The 21,507-nt window shown below is 39.9% G+C and overlaps 1 protein-coding gene across 2 annotated transcripts in view; it reads right to left on the bottom strand.

The window, feature by feature from the left end:
• Positions 1 to 21,507, bottom strand: part of HECW1 (HECT, C2 and WW domain containing E3 ubiquitin protein ligase 1) — a 495,956-nt gene that overhangs the window by 378,024 nt on the left and 96,425 nt on the right. The gene's annotated exons all lie outside the window — the stretch shown is intronic.

Genomic DNA, 21,507 nt, shown 5'->3' with positions numbered 1-21,507 from the left:
TTTGAACTGCCAACATTTTGCTTAGCAGACGAGCTCTTAACCACTGCACCACCAGGGCTCCAAGGCCCCACTGGAGGGCAACAAATACTCTCAGTGGTAAAAGTATACTCCCAAAGAACCTGAGAGCTGGAAAAAGTGGGTGGCATACTGTATGTAGCACAGGTCATTCGAGGGTTAATAAATAATCCAGAAGAAGGAAAAGAAAGAATGTGCAATGATGCAATGTTCTTTGTAGTATCACACAAAAAAAGAAACCACCAGAGGACTGTCTCATCAACTTACTGGAACACTTGACAACTACAAAGACAATGAAGCAAAATAAAAATGTTTGAAATACAAGAATAAGAAGAAAAAACAAAGATCAAAATTTAGCTATCTTACTTTTAAAATCTTATAATAATTATGTAGGCAAATGGACTTGGAAAGGAATATAGAGAAGGGAAGATATTTTTCCTTTTAATTCTGTAATTATTGTTACCATTGCTACAGTGTTTTTAGTGAAAAAAAAAAAAATCCTAAAACACACTGTAATGGATTGAACTGTGTCCCCCCAAAATATGTGTCAACTTGGTGTCACAAACTGAATTGTGTCCCCCAAAAATATTTGCCAATGTGGTTAGGCCATGATTCCCAGTATTGTGTGGTCGTCCTCCATTTTGTGACTGTAATTTTATGTTAGAGAGGATTAGGGTGGGATTGTAACACCCTTACTAAGGTCACTTCACTTATCCAACGTAAGGAGAGTTTCCCTTGGGTGTGGCCTGCACCACCTTTTATCTTACAAGAGATAAAAGGAAAGAGAAGCAAGCAGAGAGGGGGGAACTCATACTACCAAGAAAGCAGTGCCGGAGCAGAGTGTGTCCTTTGGACCTGGGGTTCCTGTATAGAGAAGCTCCTAGTCCAGGGGAAGACTGATGAGAAGGATCTTCCTCTAGGGCCAACAGAGACAGAAGGTCTTCCTGTGGAGCTGACACCCTGAATTTGGACTTCTAGCCTACTAGATTGTGAGAAAATAAATTTCTGTTTGTTAAAGTCATCCACTTGGGGTATTTCTGTTATAACAGCACAAGATAACTAAAACACATTTACAGAGACACACAAAATTTTTTAAAGATGAGTGATCCTACAGAACATAGATTTTCACCAAAATATGTAATAAATCTGCTAAGGCTGTGTATATCGGCTCCAGAATCAAACTTGAAGTGTTAAAATCCTGGCCCTGCCACTGACAAGCTAGGTATAATTTGGCAAGTTAACTTAACCACTCTGTGCCTCAGTCTCCTCATCTGTAAAATGGAGATATTAACAGTACTTATTTCTACTTCATAGTGTTACTGTCAGGATTAAGTGAATAAGTGCTTAGAACAGTATCTGCAGTTTAATGTTAGTTAAGTATTATTTTTATTATTATCAAAGAGAACCTCTCTACACAGAAGTCTCCTTTTATAAATTTCTCTGAAACTTTCATAAACAACATGAACTTTAATCTCACCCCAGAGTCATAGGTTACACTCACTTCATGTGCACAATCACTTACTTAGTCCCCTATACATTTGGACATTTCAGTGTTTTCTTTCTGTTTCTAAGTAATAATCTTAATGAATTCTTCATGAATATATATTCTTTAATTAATAACAAGAATTTAGCATAGCATAGACATTTCTCTCTATATGAGACCATTCTCTGAACATAAGTTGCTGCAGCCAAATTCTCTGACTAAGAGCTTCTAGCCTAGTGTGGTGCAATGAATTGCTTAATATGGCCTTTCTAGCCATAGTCTTTGTGACTCACACACAATGATTGAGTGGGACTATGCAAATAAGGTCTACGGAACTCTAACAAAGGGATTGGTCAGTTTTGCCAGCCTGCTAGGCTTAAAATGAGCCATCCTAGAGGCAGGGAGAGGATCTCACCACCACCAAGAAAGAAGAGCCAGGAGTGGAGTGTGTCATTTGGACCCAAGATCCCTGCACTGAGAAGCTCCTGGAAACCAGGAGACCAAGAGAGAGAGAGCTATAACACTGAAGATGGTGAGAAGCAGTGGCACAGAAACAGTAGCAGTAGAACCAGGAAAACAGCAGGAGACGGATCAGCCTACAGAGTGAGAAAGCTGAGTGACCTTTGGGAAGGAGGCTTGCAGGCAGAGCAGGGTGTCTCTGGGCACTTGGTGGAGCTAGGGTTGCCGACCCACAGAGCTAGAGCTAAGTGCCTTTAAGCCAAGGCTTACTGGCAGAGGGGTGTGCCTCATCGGCAGAGCTAAAAGAGGTTTGTAACACTTGCCCGAACAGGGCAGAGGCCAAGGGGCCAGACAGAGACATGCCTGGGAATGGCTTAGAAGAGGTTGTCCTGATCAAAGAGTTGTATCCTGAGGGTTCCTGTACCTGAACTGTCACCTGTTACTTCCCTAATAAATCCCATAATAGTCAGTATTGTCCGTAAATTCTGTGTGGCCATTGCAAGGAATTATCAAACTCAGCAGAGAAGGAGAGAGTGCCATGGGAGGGATGGTTGGTATGAGAATTGCTAAAAAGGTTGGAGGGTGGAGACCTGTCTGATCTCCACCTCATAGGAATCAGCCTTGGGCTGTTGATCTTCATTCTCCTTCCCTCATGTAAATTTAGAGGAGGTCAGAAGCCTCTGCCATGTCGTTTTTATACCTAGAGTCTAAGACTATTGCTGAATTTCCTTGGGGATTTTGTGCAGGAAGAAGACTTGGAAAATGCAATTGTAAAAGCAAATAATAACTTTAACAAATTAGACATTATAAGTCGCATTTCTACCTTGAGAAATATCAATTAATGTTGGCCATTACAATAATTATCCAAACAATATTATAGGCCTACAGAAAGCTGCCCTGGTATCACACAGAGTGCGGGTTCTCAGTTCAGCTTCCAGGTGCCCTTCCTCAGTGGTGTCAACACAGTGCACTTTGTGGTTAAGATTCACAAAGTTCCTTCTCCTCACATCTCAACTTTGTAGACTCCTGGACTTCCCTGGCCTCACCTGCCACCTCTATGAGAAAGGCTCAGAGGTCTGCGTTTCTAGCTTCCAGATTCCCCCTACACTTCTGTCTTGTGATTGCGGCTGCTTCTTTCCATTGGATTGTCGTCTCCAGAACCACGCTATTACTCCAGAGGGCAGTCAAGGGTGATTTTGATGAAAAGGAATATCTAGCTGGATTTGAGCGCCAGCCGAGAGTAACTACACCTATTACTTTATGTCTCCAGTCTTCAAACTGCAGTATGCACATACTTCCTCTTTCAGAATTGCCCTTCTCCCACTTTCCAGAAAAAAAACAAACAAAACCTGAATCTTACATTGACTCTGGATCTAAAACCTCCTGGAAACCAAAGAAACGTGTTCACTTGAAAAACTCCTTTGTGACGCTCCCTTCATTCAAGGCATTTTGGTAGAGTTTCTTGACTCCCATGTCTTATAACTATTTTTGTTAAGGGCAAAGCATCGAAACACAGAGCAAGAAATGAGCATTTGGGTCCATGTTGCTAAGTTCGGTAATAAGACATACTATCAAATGTCTTGGGCAAAAGTTGTAATAGTTTTTAAAGACCTTGTTTTTTCCATTTCCCAACTGATGTTAAGTAATTCTTGGCTCCTGAGGGTGACTCCATAAGAGCAAAGCAAAGAGACTAGTAAGAAATGCTGGCGACAGAAAAGTCATATTTCATCAGGTAAAGCTCATGTCTTATGTACGTAATTATCTTAGAATGAGAAGTCAGAAGTGAGATGGCTCTCAGCAACATATATGAGCACATGGATACAAAGAAAACAAGATAGGCTTTTCTGACAAAGGGTAAGTTTGTTTTGACTGACTGGTGTGCCAAAGAGGACTGGTTTTGCAAACTTAGTTAAAAGGTGGCTATTTTACCAATCGAATGACATATATTAGCTAAAAATTACAACTCTTAAGTTTTGGACAAAAACATTTAAAAAATATGATAAGATAAAAATATTGCATCACATTGGCAAAGATGTACTAAATTAATAATACTTCAATCTTATTCACCTTTCCTACTATACTGATTGAGTTAAAGAAAGCACCTCTAAGTGAAAGAGTAACAGGTATAGTTAATAGTCATTGGGAAAACCTTTTTGATATGCAGCCTAGAAACTGAGAAAATGAACTAATTACTTTAATCACTGGGCCAATCAAGTCCTTTTGAAAGTCAGATGGTTTCCAATTCATTCAAAAATAAATTTCAGGGGAACTTAATCAAATTGTCAAATGATGTTGTTGTTGTTAGGTGCCGTCTAGTCGGTTCCGACTCATAGTGACCCTACGCATCACAGAACAAAACACTCCCCAGTCCTCCGCCATGCTCACAATTGTCGTTATGCTTGAGCCCATTGCTGCAGCCACTGTGTCAATCCATCTCATTGAGGGTCTTCCTTTTTTTCACTGACCCTCTACTTCACCAAGCACGATGTCCTCCAGGGACTGATCTCTGTTGACAACATGTCCAAAGTATGTAAGAGGTAGCCTCACCATCCTTCCTTCTAAGGAGCATTCTGGTTGTACTTCTTTCAAGACAGATTTGTTTGTTCTTTTGGCAGTCCGTGGTATATTCAATATTCTTCGCCAACACCACAATTTAAAGGCATCAATTCTTCTTCGATCTTCCTTATTCATTGTCCAGCTTTCACATGCATATGATGTGATTGAAAATATCATGGCTTGGGTAAGGCCCACATTAGTCTTCAAGGTAACATCTTTGCTTTTCAATATTTTAAAGAGGTCTTTTGCAGCAGATTTGCCCAATGCAATGCATCTTTTGAATTCCTGACTGCTGCTTCCATGGGTGTTGATTGTGGATCCAAGTAAATGGAAATCCTTGACAACTTCAATCTTTTCTCCATTTATCATGATGTTGCTTATTGGTCCACTTGTGAGGATTTTTGCTTTCTTTATGTTGAGGTGTAATCCATACTGAAGGCTGTGGTCTTCGATCTTCACTTTCAGCAAGCAAGGTTGTGTGATCTGCATATCACAGGTTGTTAATTAGTCTCCCTCCAATCCTGATGCCCCTTTCTTCTTCATATAGTCCAGCTTCTCGTATTATTTCCTCAGCATACAGATTGAATAGGTACGGTGAAAAGATGCAACCCTGATGCACACCTTTCCTGACTTTAAATCACACAGTATCCCCTTGTTCTGTCCGAACAACTGCCTATTGATCTGTGTACAGGTCCTCATGAGCACAATTAAGTGTTCTGGAATTCCCATTCTTCACAATGTTATCCATAATTTGTTATGATCCACACAATTGAATGCCTTTACACAGTCAATAAAACACAGGTAAACATCTTTCTGATATTCTCTGCTTTCAGCCAGGATCCATCTGACATCAGCAATAATATCCCTGGTTCCACCTCCTCTTCTGAATCCGGCCTGAATTTCTGGCAGTTTACTGTTGACATACTGCTGCAGCCACTTTTGAATGATCTTCAGCATAATTTTACTTACGTGTGATATTAATGATATTGTTCAATAATTTCTGCATTCTGTTGGATCGCCTTTCTTGTGAATAGGCATAAATACGGATCTCTTCCAGTCGGTTGGCCAGGTAGCTGTCTTCCAAATTTATTGGCATAGACAAGTGAGCACTTTCAGTGCTGCATCTGTTTGTTGAAACATCTCAATTGATATTCCATCAATTCCTGGAGCTTCGTTTTTCTCCGATGCCTTCAGTGCAGCTTGGACTTCTTCCTTTATTACCATTGGTTCCTGATCATATGCTACCTCTTAAAATGGTTGAACATCGACCAATTCTTTTTGGTATAATGACTCTGTGTATCCCTTCCAACTTCTTTTGATGCTTCCTGCATCATTTAATATTTTCCCCATAGAATCCTTCACTACTGCAACTCGAGGCTTGAATTTTTTCTTCAGATCTTTCAGCTTGAGGAAGGCCGAGTGTGTTCTTCCCCTTTGGTTTTCTGTCTCCAGCTCTTTGCACATGTCATTATAATACTTTACTTGGTTTTCTCGAGCTACCCTTTGAAATCTTCTGTTCAGTTCTTTTGTTTCATCATTTCTTCCTTTTGCTTTAGTTATGTAACGTTCAAGAGCAAGTTTCAGAGTCTCTTCTGACATCCATTTTGGTCTTTTCTTTCTTTCCTCTCTTTTTAATGACCTCTTGCTTTCTTCATGTATGATGTCCTTGATGTCATTCCACAACTTGTCTGGTCTTCAGTCATTAGTATCTAAAGCATCAGATTTCCTCGAGATGGTCTCTAAATTCAGGTGGGATATACTGAAGGTCTTACTTTGACTTTCATGGACTTTTTCTAATTTTCTTCAGTTTCAACTTGAACTTGCATATGAGCAATTGATGGTCTGTTCCACAGTCAGCCCCTGGCCTTGTTCTGACTGATGATATTGAACTTTTCCATGGTCTCTTTCCACAGATGTAGTCGATTTGATTCCTGTGTATTCCATCTGGCAAGGTCCATGTGTACAGTGACCGTTTATGTTGGTGAAAACAGGTATTTGCAATGAAGAAGTCATTGGTATTGCAAAATTCTATCATGCGATCTCTGGCATCATTTCTGTCACCAAGGCCATATTTTCCAACTACCAGTCCTTCGTCTTTGTTTCCAACTTTCACATTCCAATCACCAATAATTATCAATGCATCCTGATTGCATGTTCGATCCATTTCAGACTGAAGAAGTTGGTAAAAATCTTCAATTTCTTCATCTTTGGCCTTTGTGGTTGGTACGTAAATTTGAATAATAGTCGTATTAACTAGCCTTCCTTGTAGGCGTATGGATATGCCTATCACTGACAGCATTGTACTTCAAGATAGATCCTGAAATGTTCTTTTTGACGGTGAATGCAATACCATTCCTCTTCCAGTTGTCATTCCCAGCATAGCAGACGATATGGTTGTCTGACTCAAAATGGCCAATACCAGTCCATTTCAGTTCACTAATGCCTAGGATATTGATGTTTATGCATTCCATTTCATTTTTGAAGGTTTCCAATTTTCCTAGATTCGTACTTCGTACATTCCATGTTCCAATTATTAATGGATGTTTGCAGCTGTTTCTTCTCATTTTGAGTCATGCCACATCAGAAAATGTAGGTCCCGAAAGCTTGACTCCATCCACGTCATTAAAGTCAACTCTACTTTGAGGAGGCAGCTCTTCCCCAGTTGTCTTTTGAGTGCCTTCTAACCTGGGGGGCTCATCTTCCGGCACTATATCAGACAATGTTCTGCTGCTATTCATAAGGTTTTCACTGGCAAATTCTTTTCAGAAGTAGACTGCTGGGTCTTTCTTCCTAGTCTGTCTTAGTCTGGAAGCTCAGCTGAAACGTGTCGACCATGGGTGACCCTGCTGGTATCTGAATACTGGTGGCATAGCTTCCAGCTTCACAGCAACACACACAAGCCCCCACAGTATGACAAACTGACAGACACGTGGGGGTGTCAGATGATAGAATCTTAAAAATAATTTTTTGCAATTTTTGGCGTAGGCCTTAGAAGGAGTTTAAAATTTTGAGTGACACTGAATGACTTCTTCCATTTCTATCTTCTTGTCCACTGATTATAACCATAGCTCCATCCCCAAATATGAACAGAATTGAAGCTGAAGACTGTCCTCCAGACATACAAATATGAAAGTTAAAAAATGTACATAATTGATGCTGAAAATTGTCTAATTCTAGCAGGAAGTAATATTTATCCATGGGTACATGAACTCTGGGGGAAATAAAAGCCCCAGCTTACTTATTAAGAGATCTATTTCTAATAAAGTTTTACATTTTTACTTAAAAAAGTTTAAACATACTTATGTTGTCATCAGTTTTGTACTAATCATAACAATGTTATCAGTTCAGATATTTTTAACATATAAAAGAACTTTAGATTCACAAGCAATTAAAAAAATAATTCCCACTTATGCACCTGTATTTGTTGCAGGAAAGATTGACATAATGATCAATAAGACTTCTCAGCATAAAACTATGTATTGTTAGGATAAAATTCAGTGAGGCAGTGAGCTGGAAAAAAGAACAATGCAAATGTCCAACTATTAAAGAAAAGCTTTAATTCTCATGAGTTGAATTGTGTCCCCCCCAAATGGGTCATGATGCCCATTGTGTGATTGTTCACCATTTTGTAAATCCTGTCTCTATGATGTTGATGAGATGAGATTAGCAGCAGTCATGTTAATGAGGCAGGATTCAATCTACTAGACTGGATTGTGTTTTGAGCCAATCTCTTTTGAGACGTAAAAGACAGAAGGGACCAGAGAGACGGGGGGCACCTCATACCATCAAGAAAGTAGCACTGGGAGCAGAGTGCGTCCTTTGGACCTGGGATCCCTGTGCCTGAGAAGCTCCTCGACAGGGGAAGGTTGATGCCAAGGACCTTCCTTCAGAGCCTTCTCCTGGAGTTGACACCCTGAATTTGGACTTCTAGCCTACTAGACTGTGAGAGAATAAATTTCTGTTTGTTGAAGACATTCACTTGTGGTGTTTCTATTGTAGCAGCACTAGATAACTAAGACATGCATATTTTATAAATGCATGATAGTGACAATCAAAGTAATACATATTTAGATCCCATTGGGTATGTATATTAAAATAATGTCAGAGTTTGACAGTAACATGTCAGTATTTAAATATGTAAGAAATTATATACTTTGCAACTTTTTAGATTTATGAAATACATTTTTTATTTAAAAAAAAACTTCTATTGGGGGGACTCATGCAAAAGAGTGTGAAGACCACTGTTGTAGAGACTAAGGAGAGAGCAAGATGCAGAGCGTGGTATGAAGACACTCATGAGCCCAAGGGAGAGAGAAAGATAGGCAGACAAACCTTAACATCATAGAACATTTTGAATGTCAGAGGGAGGCATAGATCATGTTCTCTGAATGAGAGGCAGTTAAATTTGCCTAGAGAAGAGAGAGGAGAGGAGAGAGGGAGTATGAAATGAGATTCAAGAGAATTCTGAGGTAGGATGCTTGGATTCTGTTATGTAGGCATTATTGAGCCATCTGAGGCTCTGGAGCCTGGAAGGAAAATGACTTACCATTTGTTGAATAAATACAAGGTATTAAGCACACTGTTAGATCCTCTGGAGATAATATCCAGTTTAATCCTCATGACAAGAATGCTGGGTAGGTGTGGTTTCCATTTTACCAACAGGAAACTGGGGCTCAGAGAATAAAATGACCACCAAAGTGATGTCGGGAGGAGTGTGTGTGTGTGAATTTGAGTGTGTGAATGTGTGTATGAAAGTATGCATAAGTGTGGATATGTGAGTGTGCATATGAATGTGTGTGTGTGGCTTTGTGTCAGCATGAAACTGTTGAGTGCATGTGAATGTGTGTATGCGTGTGTGACTGTGTGTGTGTGAGTGTGCATGTTTGTGTGTGAATGAATGTGAATGTGTGTGTATGTGTAAGAGTGTGTGTGAGTGTGTTTGTGTGTGTTTTGAGGGTTGGGACAGCATGGGGCAGAACCATGCAAGATGTGAGTTTTCTTTCTCAGGTCGACTAGGCATTGTCACTGAAAAGGAGGAGAAGGGTCAGGGCTAGCTTCATGCGTCTGAGCTATGCAGTGGCCCAGGGCCCCACACTTAGAACAACCCCACTCTTGTTTAATGCTCTGCTGTGACTGTCTTGACATTCTTCATACTTTTTGAACAAGGTACTCCACACTTTCATTTTGCACTGGGACCCTCAAATTATGTAGCCAGCCCTGGAAGGGGTTACCCTGGGTGAGAAGGTCCCCATGTCCTCCCACCTGCTTCAGCTGCATGATTCGACCCACCCTCACCCCATCACCTCTCATTGATCACAGAGTTCTGTTGTTTCTTTTGACAGTGTGTGTCACACCTGTTTTTCTTTACTCTGCAGTGCCTTATATAGTTTCAGAAGCTCAGAAAAAGGAGCAATTTCTCAGGGCTGGGGAAGCTGGAGAAGATTACATAGAAGAGGTAGCAGTGGATCTGTGCTCCATCGCCTTCCCTCCTCTCTGCAGAGTCGCTGCTTACACGTGAGGTGTGCAAGAGGAGCTGCTGGGCAGGCCGTTCACCAGAGTTTGGAATAGGTATTATCTCTGCCTTCCCACAGATGGCAGGAAGGATTCCTGACGAAACAGTGCCTTTCTCTAATTTGCATGAAATCATTACATAGAAAATGTGTGTATGTCGGGAGGATGGGGGAGTGAGGGGGTAGTTCTACTCCTTCCTTACTTTTACAAATATTAATGAGTGCCTACTATGGTGATGGCTAGATGGTATGACTAAAAATGATTTTCTTCTTTCTTCTTTCTTACTTTCTGTTCTTTCTTAATTTCTTGAATGTGCATAGAATAAGTGACATTTCCCTAAAAGTCCTACTTGTGATTATACAACGTTAGAGAAAGGTGGACTGTGACTAGCAAAGGGGTATTTTTTGTCTTCCAATGAATGACTCTTTTTTCTTTTATTTAAATTTTAAATTTATTGGACTGTATGAATGGTTTCAGTAGAGGTGAGCTTGTCTTTTAACTAAAAAAATCGTGTTGCTGTCAAGTTGATTCTGACTCATGGCAACCCTATGTTGTCAGAGTAGAACTGTGCTCCATAGGGTTTTCAGTGGTTGACCTTTTGGAAGTAGATTGCCAGGCCTTTCTTCCAAAGCTCCTCTGGTGGATGTGAACCACCAACCTTTGAGATTGTTGCTGAGTGCTTAACTATTTATGCTACCCAGGAACGACTGTCTTCTATCTAGTTCACCAGTATTTTAACACAAGCAGATTTTTTTCAAAAAAATGAGTACACACACACACACACACACACACACACACTCATATACTAACATACATATACTTAAAAAGAAACTTGTTCAAGTGGAGGGGAAAAATAAAGCTCTTCTATTACATAGAAAGAATTGCTGGTTAATTTTTCCTCACTTGCCAATGTACATAAATATAAAATATCACATATTATTCTTCATATGTGTTACAAAGCCACCATAGTTAAGTTTAATACATAAAGGTATACAGCCTGTCACTAAAATTAAAAACAAAAAACAAAAAAAAAAACTTCAGAAGATACTTCCCAGCAGTTCTGTACTGTGAAAGCAACCATTAAAAACATGTTCCTAGAAACCCAAGGTTGAGTAAGGACAGTGTTGACGTGTAGTGGGGTTGTTAACCATTGTCATAGGGCAACATGTGTACTAACTGTTAAATGAGAAACTATTTTGTTCTGTAAACCTTCATCTAAAGTGAGAATAGCAGCACAATTGGAAGAGCATAGTCAGTGTCACTGAACCGCGCATGTAGAAATTTTTGATATGGTGTGTCTTTCGCTATGTATATTTTCATCAAAAAAAAAAAAAAGGTTGAGAAGGGAGAGGGTTGACATGTCGTGGGGTTGTTAACCAATGTCATAAAACAATATGTGTACTACTGTTTAATGAGAAACTATTTGTTCTATAAACCTTCACCTGAAGTACAATTAAAAAAAAAAAAAAGAAAAAGAAAATGTTCCTAGAGTCTCTCAGCCGAGCTCATCCCTCCTGGGCTCAGGATGCCTTCTGGCCCATAAGCTGTGCAGAGCAAGTAGTCCTTGTGGTGCTTTGTCACAGAACACACAACCCAACTCTGAGGCTGTTAGGTCAGTGAGGCAGGAGATTTCATGCACATGTAATCACTCTCTTAGAACCAGAGCCAAACATTTGGCCAGGAGATGTAGCAGGTATCTACCTTGGACCTAAATGCTGACCTAGATCATCACAGAAGTGCTGGCTTGCCGTCATCAAGGCAGGATTCACTCCACGCAGAGCAAACAATTGAAAAATATTATCCAGGCCCTAGATATTTTAATAAAATAATTGTCTTAGAAAAAAACAGACACATTTGGGTTAAGGTAAAATCACGTAAAGAAGGAGACCTTATCCACTTTTTAAATTAAAATAACCATAAAATAGGCCGAGCCAAGATGGCGGACTAGTCAGATGCACCAAGCCACCCCTCTGTACCAAAGACCCGAAAAACCAAGTAGAACAGATACAGAGGTCAATCCTGGAACCCTGAACTTTAAATGACGGGATAAAGTATTAGATTGGAAGCCACTTATAAGAAGAAACTGATCAAAAACAGCGAACGAGTAGAGATATGGAGCGGAGGCTCCCTGTCAACAACCACACAATGCTGTTCTGTGGCACGGAACAGCATAGACATCTTGAGATAAAGCCAACAACCCCGGAAAAGGAGCACAGAAAGGCACTTTCATAGAATGCCCAATAGGAGATAGAGGAAAAATGTGGACACACCCACAGTGAAGTAAGGTCTCCTTTGCTGGCTGCAGCTCAAGGAAATGCCCAGGCACTCTCACATGGTAACCAGAGGAGCACACTGCCACAACCTCTACCCTTCTGCACAGTAGTGGCACAAACCGCCCCATCCCGGCAGCCCTGACTGCCAGGGACCACAGTATGAATCTCTCCTTTTCCCCCAGTCTAGCCCCATCTGCTCCCTCCTCCACTACCCCTCCCGCCTCTCTCTTCCTGCTGGCCATGTCCCACTGTGCTGCAGCTGAGCAGTTGGGCTCTGCATTTCTGTCTCTTCACCAGCCAGCCTAGCTGCATCACAGTGGAGCAACCCGGCCTCATGTCCCCCTTCTCCTTGCTGGCTCTGCCCCACTGCACCACAGCAAACCCACCTGGCCCTGTGCCCCTCCCTCCCAGTTGCCTTTCCTCCCTGCTGGCTACACCCTGATGCACTGCAGCCAAGTGACCCAGCCCCAAGTCCCTCCCTCTCCACCGGCTCTGCCCTGCTGCTCTGCAGCCAAGCAACCTGGCGTCATACCCCTCCCTCCCTGCCAGCTCTGTGTCCCTCCCTACCCAATGACCCCACCCCACTACATCACAGCTCAGCAACCTAGCACTGCACCCTTCACTTACCACCAGCCCTGCCCCACCAGACAACAATGATCCTGGACAGGGAGTACAGGAAGGCAACTTCACAGAGTTCCAACAGGAGACAGAGCAACTGGCAACCAGAGAAACAAAACAAAAAAGCAGGACGAAACAAATATACAATCAATGCATAAAGAAAATAATTTCGGAATATCTCAGAGACAGCACACAATATCAAAACATATAAAAAGCAGGACAAGATGGTTCCAGCAAGTGCCCAAAACAAAGCATTAGATATCCTTCCAGCGGAAGAAAAGTCACTGAAACTACCTGATATGGAATTCAAAAGTCTAATATTCAGGGCTCTCTAAGAGATTAGGAAAGAGATTTAAAAAATACTGACAAAACTAAGGAAAAAATAGATAAAATAATAGAAAACACAGACAAAACAATGACAATATAACCCAAATGAAGGAAAATACAGATAAAGCAATAGAAGAATTTAGGAAAATAATACAAGACCAAACATCAGAATAAACAAACAATTAGAAATCATACAAAAACAGCAACTAAAAATACAAAAGATAAACAACAAAATTTCAGAAATGGACAACATAGTAGAAGGTTTTAGGAGCACACTTGAAACAATGGAAGACAGAATATGCGAAACTGAAAAAAATCCATCGACTCCTCCACTCTGTTTGAGGAAAAAGCAAAAAAAAGCATCTTCTCTGAACACAATGCCATTAAAGTAGAAATTGATGCCAGGAAAAGCAAGTGGGGGGGTGGGGGGAAGAAAAGGAAACTGAATAATACCTTGCTTAAAAACCAATGGTTAATAGAAGAAATCAAAGATGAAATAAAAAAAATCCTTGAATCTAATGAGAATGAAAACACATCATACTAAAACCTTTGGGACACACCAGCAAAGGCAGTGCTTAAAGGTCAGTTTATAGCAATAAATGCACACAACGAAAAAGAAGGCCCAAAATCAAAATGTTAGCTCTACAACTCAAACAAACAGAAAGAGAAGAGCAACAGTCACCAGAAGAAAGGAAATAATAAAGACCAGAGCAGAAATAAATGAAATAGGGAAAGAAAACCAACAGAAAGAATCAACAAGACCAAACGTTGGTTCTTTGAAAAGATCGACAAAATGGACAAACACCATTGGCCAAACTGACAAAAGAAAAACAGGAGAGGAAGGAAATAATCCAAATAAGAAATGAGATGGAGAACATTACAACAGACCCAAATGAAATAAAAAGGTTCATAAAAGAGTACTATGAAAAACAGTACTCTAACAAATTTTAAAACCTAGAGGAAATGGATAAATTTCTAGACACACACTACCTACAGAAACTAACAAAAAAGCTGAGGTTGAAAATCTGAATGGGCTCATAACAAGAGAAGAGATTGAAAAGATAATAAAAAAAATCCCAATCAAAAAAAAAGTCCTGGCCCAGATGGCTTCACTGGAGAATTCTACCAAACATTAAGAGAAGAGCTCACATCAGTACTACTCAAAGTATTTCAGAGCATAGAAAAGGAAGACATATCCCTAAATTCATTCTATGAAGCCAGCATAATACCCAAGCCAGGGAATGACACCACAAAAAAAGAAAATTACAGACCAATACTTCTCATGAATATAGATGCAAAAATTCTCAACAAAAGTCTAGCCAACAGAATTCGCATCGTATTAAAAAAATAATACACTATGACCAAGTGTGATTCATACCAGGTATGCAAGGATAGTTCAGCATTAGAAAATCAATCAATGTAATCCACCACATAAATAGAGCAAAAGAAATGAATCACATGATCATGTCAATTGATGCGGAAAAGACATTTGATAAAGTACAACACTCATTCTTAATACAAACTCTCAATAAAATAAGAATTGGAAGGAAATTCCTTAACATAATAAAGGGCATCTATACAAAATGAATAGTCAACATTATTTGCAATGGAGAGAGGCTGAAAGCATTCCCTTTGAGAATGGGAACAAGGACGCTGTCTTAGTTATTTAGTGCTGCTATAACAGAAATACCACAAGTGAATGGCTTTAACAAACAGAAGGTTATTCTCTTACAGTTTAGGAAGTTAGAAGTCTGAATTCAGGGTGCTAGTTCCAGGGGAAGTCTTTCTCTCTCTGTAAGTTCCGGGGGAATGTCCTTGTCATTAATCTTCCCCTGATCTAGGAGCTTCTCAGCGCAAGGACCCCAGATCCAAAATACCTGTTCCACTCCCGGTGCTTCTTTCTTAGTGATATGAGGTCCCTCTCCTCTCTGCTCCCTTCTGTCTTTTATATCTCAAAAGAGATTGACTCAAGATAAAACCTAATCCTGTAGACTGTGTCCTGCCTCATTAACATAACTGCCTCTAATCCTGCCTCATTAACATCAAGGAGGTTAGGATTTACAACACGTAGGTAATCACATCAGATGACAAAATGGAGGACAACCACACAGTACTGGGAATCATGACCTAGCCAAGTTGACACAAATTTTGGGGGGACACAATTCAATCCATAACAGGTGCCCTTTGTCACTACTCCTATTTAACATTGTGCTGGAAGTCCCAGCTAAAGAAATAAGGCAAGAAAAAGAATAAAGTGCATCCAAATTGGTAAGGAAGAAGTAAAATTATCCCTATTTGCAGATGATATGATACTATACATAGAAAACCCTAAAGATTCCACAAGAAAACTACCAGAATTAATAGAAAGATTCGAAGAGAGTAGCAGGATACAAGATGAACATAAAAAATCAGTTGGATTCCTATACATCAACAAAGAGAACTTTGAAAAGGAAATCAGGAAAACAATACCATTTATAATAGCCCCTAAAAAGATAACACACTTAAGAGTAAATCTAAACAGTTACACAAAAAACTATTCCAAGAAACTAAAATACACTACTGCAAGAAAACAAAAGAGACCTACATAAATGAAAAAACATCCCATGCTCATGGATAGGAAGACTCGACATGGTGAAAATGTCAATTCTACCCAAAGGGATCTAGAGATATAATGCAATCCCTATCCATATACCAGTAGCATTCTTGAATGAGATGGAAAAACTAATCACCAACTTTATATGGAAAGGAAAGAAGCCCCAGACAAGCAAAGCATTACTGAAGAAGAAGAACAAAGTAGGAGGCCTCACACTACCTGATCTCAGAATCTACTACACAGCCACGATAGTCAAAACAGCCTGGTACTGAAACAATGACAGACACACAGACCAACAGAATAGAATTGAGAACCCAGACATAAATCCATTCACCTACAATCAGCTGATCTTGGACAAACGTCCGAAGTCCATTAAAAGGGTAAAAGACATTCTCTTTAACAAATGGTGCTGGCAAAACTGGATGTCCACCTGTAAAGGAAAAAAAAAAAAAGAACCAGAACCCATACGTCACACCATACACAAAAACTAACTGAAAATGGATCAAAGACCTAAATATAAAACCTAAAACTGTAAAGATCATGGAAGAAAAAATAGGGACAATGCTACGGGCCCTAACATACGGCATAAATAGTACAAAAACCATAACTAACAATGCACAAACACCAGAAGAGAAACTAGAAAACTGGGATCTCCTAAAAACTAAACACTTACGTTTATCAAAAGAGTTCACCAAAAGGGTAAAAAGAGAATCTACAGACTGGGAAAAAAATTTTGGCTAGTATATATATGACAAGGGTCTAATCTCTAAAACCTAGAAGCTACTTCAACATCTCAACAACAAAAAGACAAATAATCTAATTAAAAAATGGGTAAAGGAGATGAACAGAAACTTCACCAAAGAAGACATTCAGGCAGCTAACAAACACACGAGGAAATGCTCCCAATGGTTATCCATTAGAGAAATGCAAATCAATACTACAATGAGATACCATCACATCCAGACATTACTAGCATTAATCGTTAAAAAAATAAAATAAAATAACAAACGTTGGAGAGGTTTCTAGGAGATTGGAACTCTCATGCACTGCTGGTGGGAATGTAAAATGGTATAGCCACTATGAAAAATTATACTTCACTTCCTTATAAAGCTAGAAGTAGAAATACCACATGATCCGGCAATCACACTCCTAGGAATATATCCTAGAGAAATAAGAGCCATCACATGAATAGACACATGCACACCCATATTCATTATAGCATTATTCACAATAGCAAAAAGATGGAAACAATGTAAGCACCCATCAATAGATGAATGGATAAACAAATTATGGTACATACACACAATGGAATACTATACAATGATAAAGAACAACGATGAATCTGTGAAACATCTCACAACATGAATGAATTCGGATGGCATTATGCTGAGTGTAATAAATCAATCACAAAAAGACAAACACTGTATGAGACCACTATTGTAAAAACTCAAGAAGAGGTTTACACACAAAAGGAAACATTCTTTGATCGTTATGAGTGAGGTAAGAAGTGGGGAGAGGGAAATAACTAACCAGATAGTACATAAGTGTTAACTTTGGTGAAGGGAAAGATAGTACAGAATATAGGGGAAGTCAGCACAGCTTGACCAAGGCAAAGTCATAGAAGATTCATAGAAATATCCAAATACCTTGAGGGATGGAGTTACTGGGGCTGAGGGCTGGGGACCATGTTCTTGGGGAACATCCAGGTCAATTGGCATAACATAGTTCACAAAGAAAATGTTCTACATCCTACTTTGGTGAGTAGTGTCTGGGGTCTTAAAAGCTTGTGACTGGTCACCTAACACATATCTACTCATCCCATTCTGTCCGGAGCAAAGGAGAATGCAGAAAACCAAAGACACAAGGAAGATATTAGTCCAAAGGGGTAATGGACCACAAGTACCACAGCCTCCACCAGCCTGAGCCCAGAACAACTAGATGGTGCCCAGCTATCACCACCGTCCATTCTGACAGGGATCATAATAGACAGTCCTGGACACAGTTGGGGAGAAAATGTAGAACAAAATTCAAATTCACAAAAACAGATCAGACTTACTGGTCTAACAGAGACTGGAGGAACCCCTGAGACTATGGCTCCCAAACACCTGTCTAATTCAGAACTGAAATCACTCCTGGAGTTTACCCTTCAGCCAAACATTAGAAAGGTCTATAAAACAAACAATAACACACATGAAGAAAGTGCTTCTTAGTTCAGTCTTGTATGTGAGTCCAAATGGGCAACCTTGCCCAAAAGCAAAAACGAGAAGGCAGGAAGGGACAGAAAACTGGACGTATGGAACCTGGAGTGGGGAAGGGGAGAGTGTTGACACATGGTAGGGATTGTAACCAATGTCATAAAACAATTTGTGTATAGTTGAACGAGAAACTAATTTGTTCTGTAAACTTTCACCTAAAGCATAGTAAAAAAAAAGTGAAAAAAAACCCATAAAACAGCAATTTTTTCTTTTTTTTAACTACAGAAGTTAAATCCCATAAATTATCTAATTAAGCAACAAACAAAAAAGAATATCTCCTACTAGTACTGGAAAGGAAGAAAAACAGCCAACCATTTGTCATTAGGAGGGATGTGGACTAAATCCAGTACGGAAGGTGCTGGTCTGGGAAACATAACTAATGACTCATGGGCTTTGCCCTCTGAAGCAGAAACATGTGAAGCACGGTGTTATGGACTACACTGTACCTCAGGAAAAAGCAAAGAGGACTTGAAGCACTTACTGATGAAGATCAAAGACTGCAGCCTTCAGTATGGATTACACCTCAACATAAAGAAAACAAAAATCCTCATAACTGGACCAATAAGCTTCAACGTGATAAATGGAGAAAAGAGTGATGTTGTCACGGAAGGATTTCGTTTTACTTGGATCCACAATCAACACCCATGAAAGCAGCAGTCAGGCAATCAAATGACATATTACATCGGGCAAAAAAAAAAAAAACCCAAAAAAACCCTTTGCCATTGAGTCGATTCTGACTCATAGCATTGGGCCAAAAAAGACCTCTTTAAAATGTTAAAAAGCAAAGCTGTCACTTTGAGAACTAAGCCTGACCCAAGCCATGGTGTCTTCAATTGCCTCATATGCATTTGAAAGCTGGACAAGGAATAAGGAAGGCTGAAGAAGAATTGATGTATTTTAATTATGGTGTTGATACCTATGCTAAATTCCTAACCTCTATGCCTGTGAAGGTGATCTCGTTTGGAAATAGTCTTTCTTTTAAGATGTTATCATTTAACAAGGTCATATGGGAGTGGGGTGGGTGCCAATCCCTTCTGAGTGGCATCTTACCAAAAGGGAGAACAGATAGGAAACAAAGTAAGATGGGGGAAGACTCCACGTGAAGATCAATCTACCAGTCAGGAACACCAAGGGACGCTTAGGCTACCAGAGCTGCAGAAGACAAGGAAGGATCTTCCCCTAGAGCAGACAGAGAGAGGGTGGCCCTGTCAACCCCCTGAATTCTGACTTCTACCTCCAGAATTCTGGACAGTAAATTTCTGTTCTTTAAAGCCACCCTACTTGTGGTGTTTTGTTACGGCAGTTCTAGGAAACTGACTCCTGGCAAAAAAGAGGGGAGGAGAAGACTTGGTGCAGGCCAGGTGCCTTCCCAAGCTCAAGTTACCAAGCACATCAGCTACCCAGGGACTGTTTGGGCCTGGCTTCCTGCAGCACCCAGGCCACTGGAAGCAACTTTCTATGTGCCCTCGGAGTTGACAGCTTCTTTATGACACCTGGCGGAAGCAGCCTAATGCATCCCGGACTGTGTAACCTTCTCACATAAAGCATAGGACACAGCTATGTCGTTTTGGGAGTTAAATCCCCTCTAATAGGCATGAAGCTCTGGTAATAATCACCATGCTATCAATAATTTTATTTTCCTTGAGAAATAAATGGAATTAGCAAAAGGAAACAGTTACCCATCGTTCTTAAGTAAGTTCTTACGATTTGAATGACACTCTATCTAGAAAATAAATTATCCATATTGCAATGAGTAGTTGGAACCCAGAGACTGCTAAACTCCTGTGAAAAATCTCTTTATCATTAAAAATAGGCTTGCTTGTTCTTTGAAAATCTCCTTTAGAGAAAACTTTTTTGTTGAAACCGCCTCGAATGAGGTAGCAGACTGTTGCATGCTGGTTACCACAGCCTACCTTTTTTGCCCCAGGGAGGGTAACAAAGGTTATGAGCACATCCTCCTTTAAAGCATTTGCCAGGTTGTGCTCACAGAGCTTGGTCGTAATATGGACTAAAAAAAGGCCTCACTAAGAAAAGAACTTTGTCACGTCATTTCTGAATTTGGCAAGGTTTTGTGGAAACGAGACACCAGGGAGTAGCAAATGCTAGGGTTTATAGTTTTTCATGTATTGCATCTGATTAGAGAAGAATTCCAGATTACTTCAGCTTCTTAAGGACAGAGAGAAAAATCTCACTTTAGTTCAGCATTTAACACACAAGAATAAATGTCTACTAAGTATGAAAATTGTAGTCCCTGGATGGTGCAAACGATTAATGCACTCAGCTTGTAACCAAATGGTTGGAGGTTCTAGTCCATTCCAAGGCATCTACTTCCAGCAAATCAGCCATTGAAAACCCTGTGGACACAGTTCTACTCTGACACACTTGAGGTTGCCATGAGTCAGAACGGACAGTAACTGGTACTGGTACTGATAAGTACAAAAATTCAACTATATCCTCAATGGACATTTCTAGCTTTTGATACTGTTACGTGGATATGTAAATTGCAACAACCTTGTTGGAAAGTAATTTATAAATATCTATCTCTGGAGTTGTCAAAACATGCAGGTTCTTTCACCCACCAACTCCACTATCATCCTATGTAAATAATATGTGATGGTGTTATACACAGTGTTACATACGTTACAGAAAACCCAAAATGGTCAACACGTCTGGGGAAAAAAGGACATAGTCTGATAAATTACAAACTCTAAAAAATATACATTTGCACCAATAAAAGGATATTTAGAATTTATAGTAAGATTAAAAAAAAAAAAAAAACAAGCAAACTCTTTGCCATCAAGTCAATTCTGACTCATAGCAACCCTTTAGGACAGAGTAGAACTGCCCCATAGGGTTTCCAAGGAGTGGTTGGTGGATTCGAACTCCTGATCTTTTGGTTAGTAGTTGTAGCTCTTAACCACTGCACCACCAGAGCTCCCTACATCATATAGGATATTGAAAAAAAATACAAATATATATATAAATATATATATTATATATATATCCTATATACCAGCTCCGACTCATGGCAACCTCATGTACAACATGTTGAAGTGTTGCCCCGTCCTGTGCCATCTTCATGATGGTTGCTATGCTTGAGTCCATTGTTGTGGCCACTGTGTATCTTGAGTGTCTTCCAACCTTGGAGGCTCATCTTCAAGCACTATATCAGACAAAATTCTGTTGTGATCCACAGGGTTTTCATTGGCTAATTTTCATATCACCAGGCCTTTCTTCCTAGTCTGTCTTAGTCTGGAAGCTCCACTGAAACCTGTCCACCATGGGTGACACTGCTGGTATTTGAAATACTGGTGGCATAGCTTCTAGCATCATAGCAACATGCAAGCCACTGCCCATCTATCAGTTTGTTTTCAAACTTAGAGGAATTCAATTTCACGGAATGAAAGAATAAGGTAA

Source organism: Trichechus manatus, unplaced genomic scaffold, assembly GCF_000243295.1.
Source record: "Trichechus manatus latirostris isolate Lorelei unplaced genomic scaffold, TriManLat1.0 scaffold00114, whole genome shotgun sequence".
NCBI classification, from domain to species: Eukaryota; Metazoa; Chordata; class Mammalia; order Sirenia; family Trichechidae; genus Trichechus; species Trichechus manatus.
Note: the sequence above shows the minus strand (reverse complement) of the source record. Positions and strands in the feature narration are given on the sequence as shown.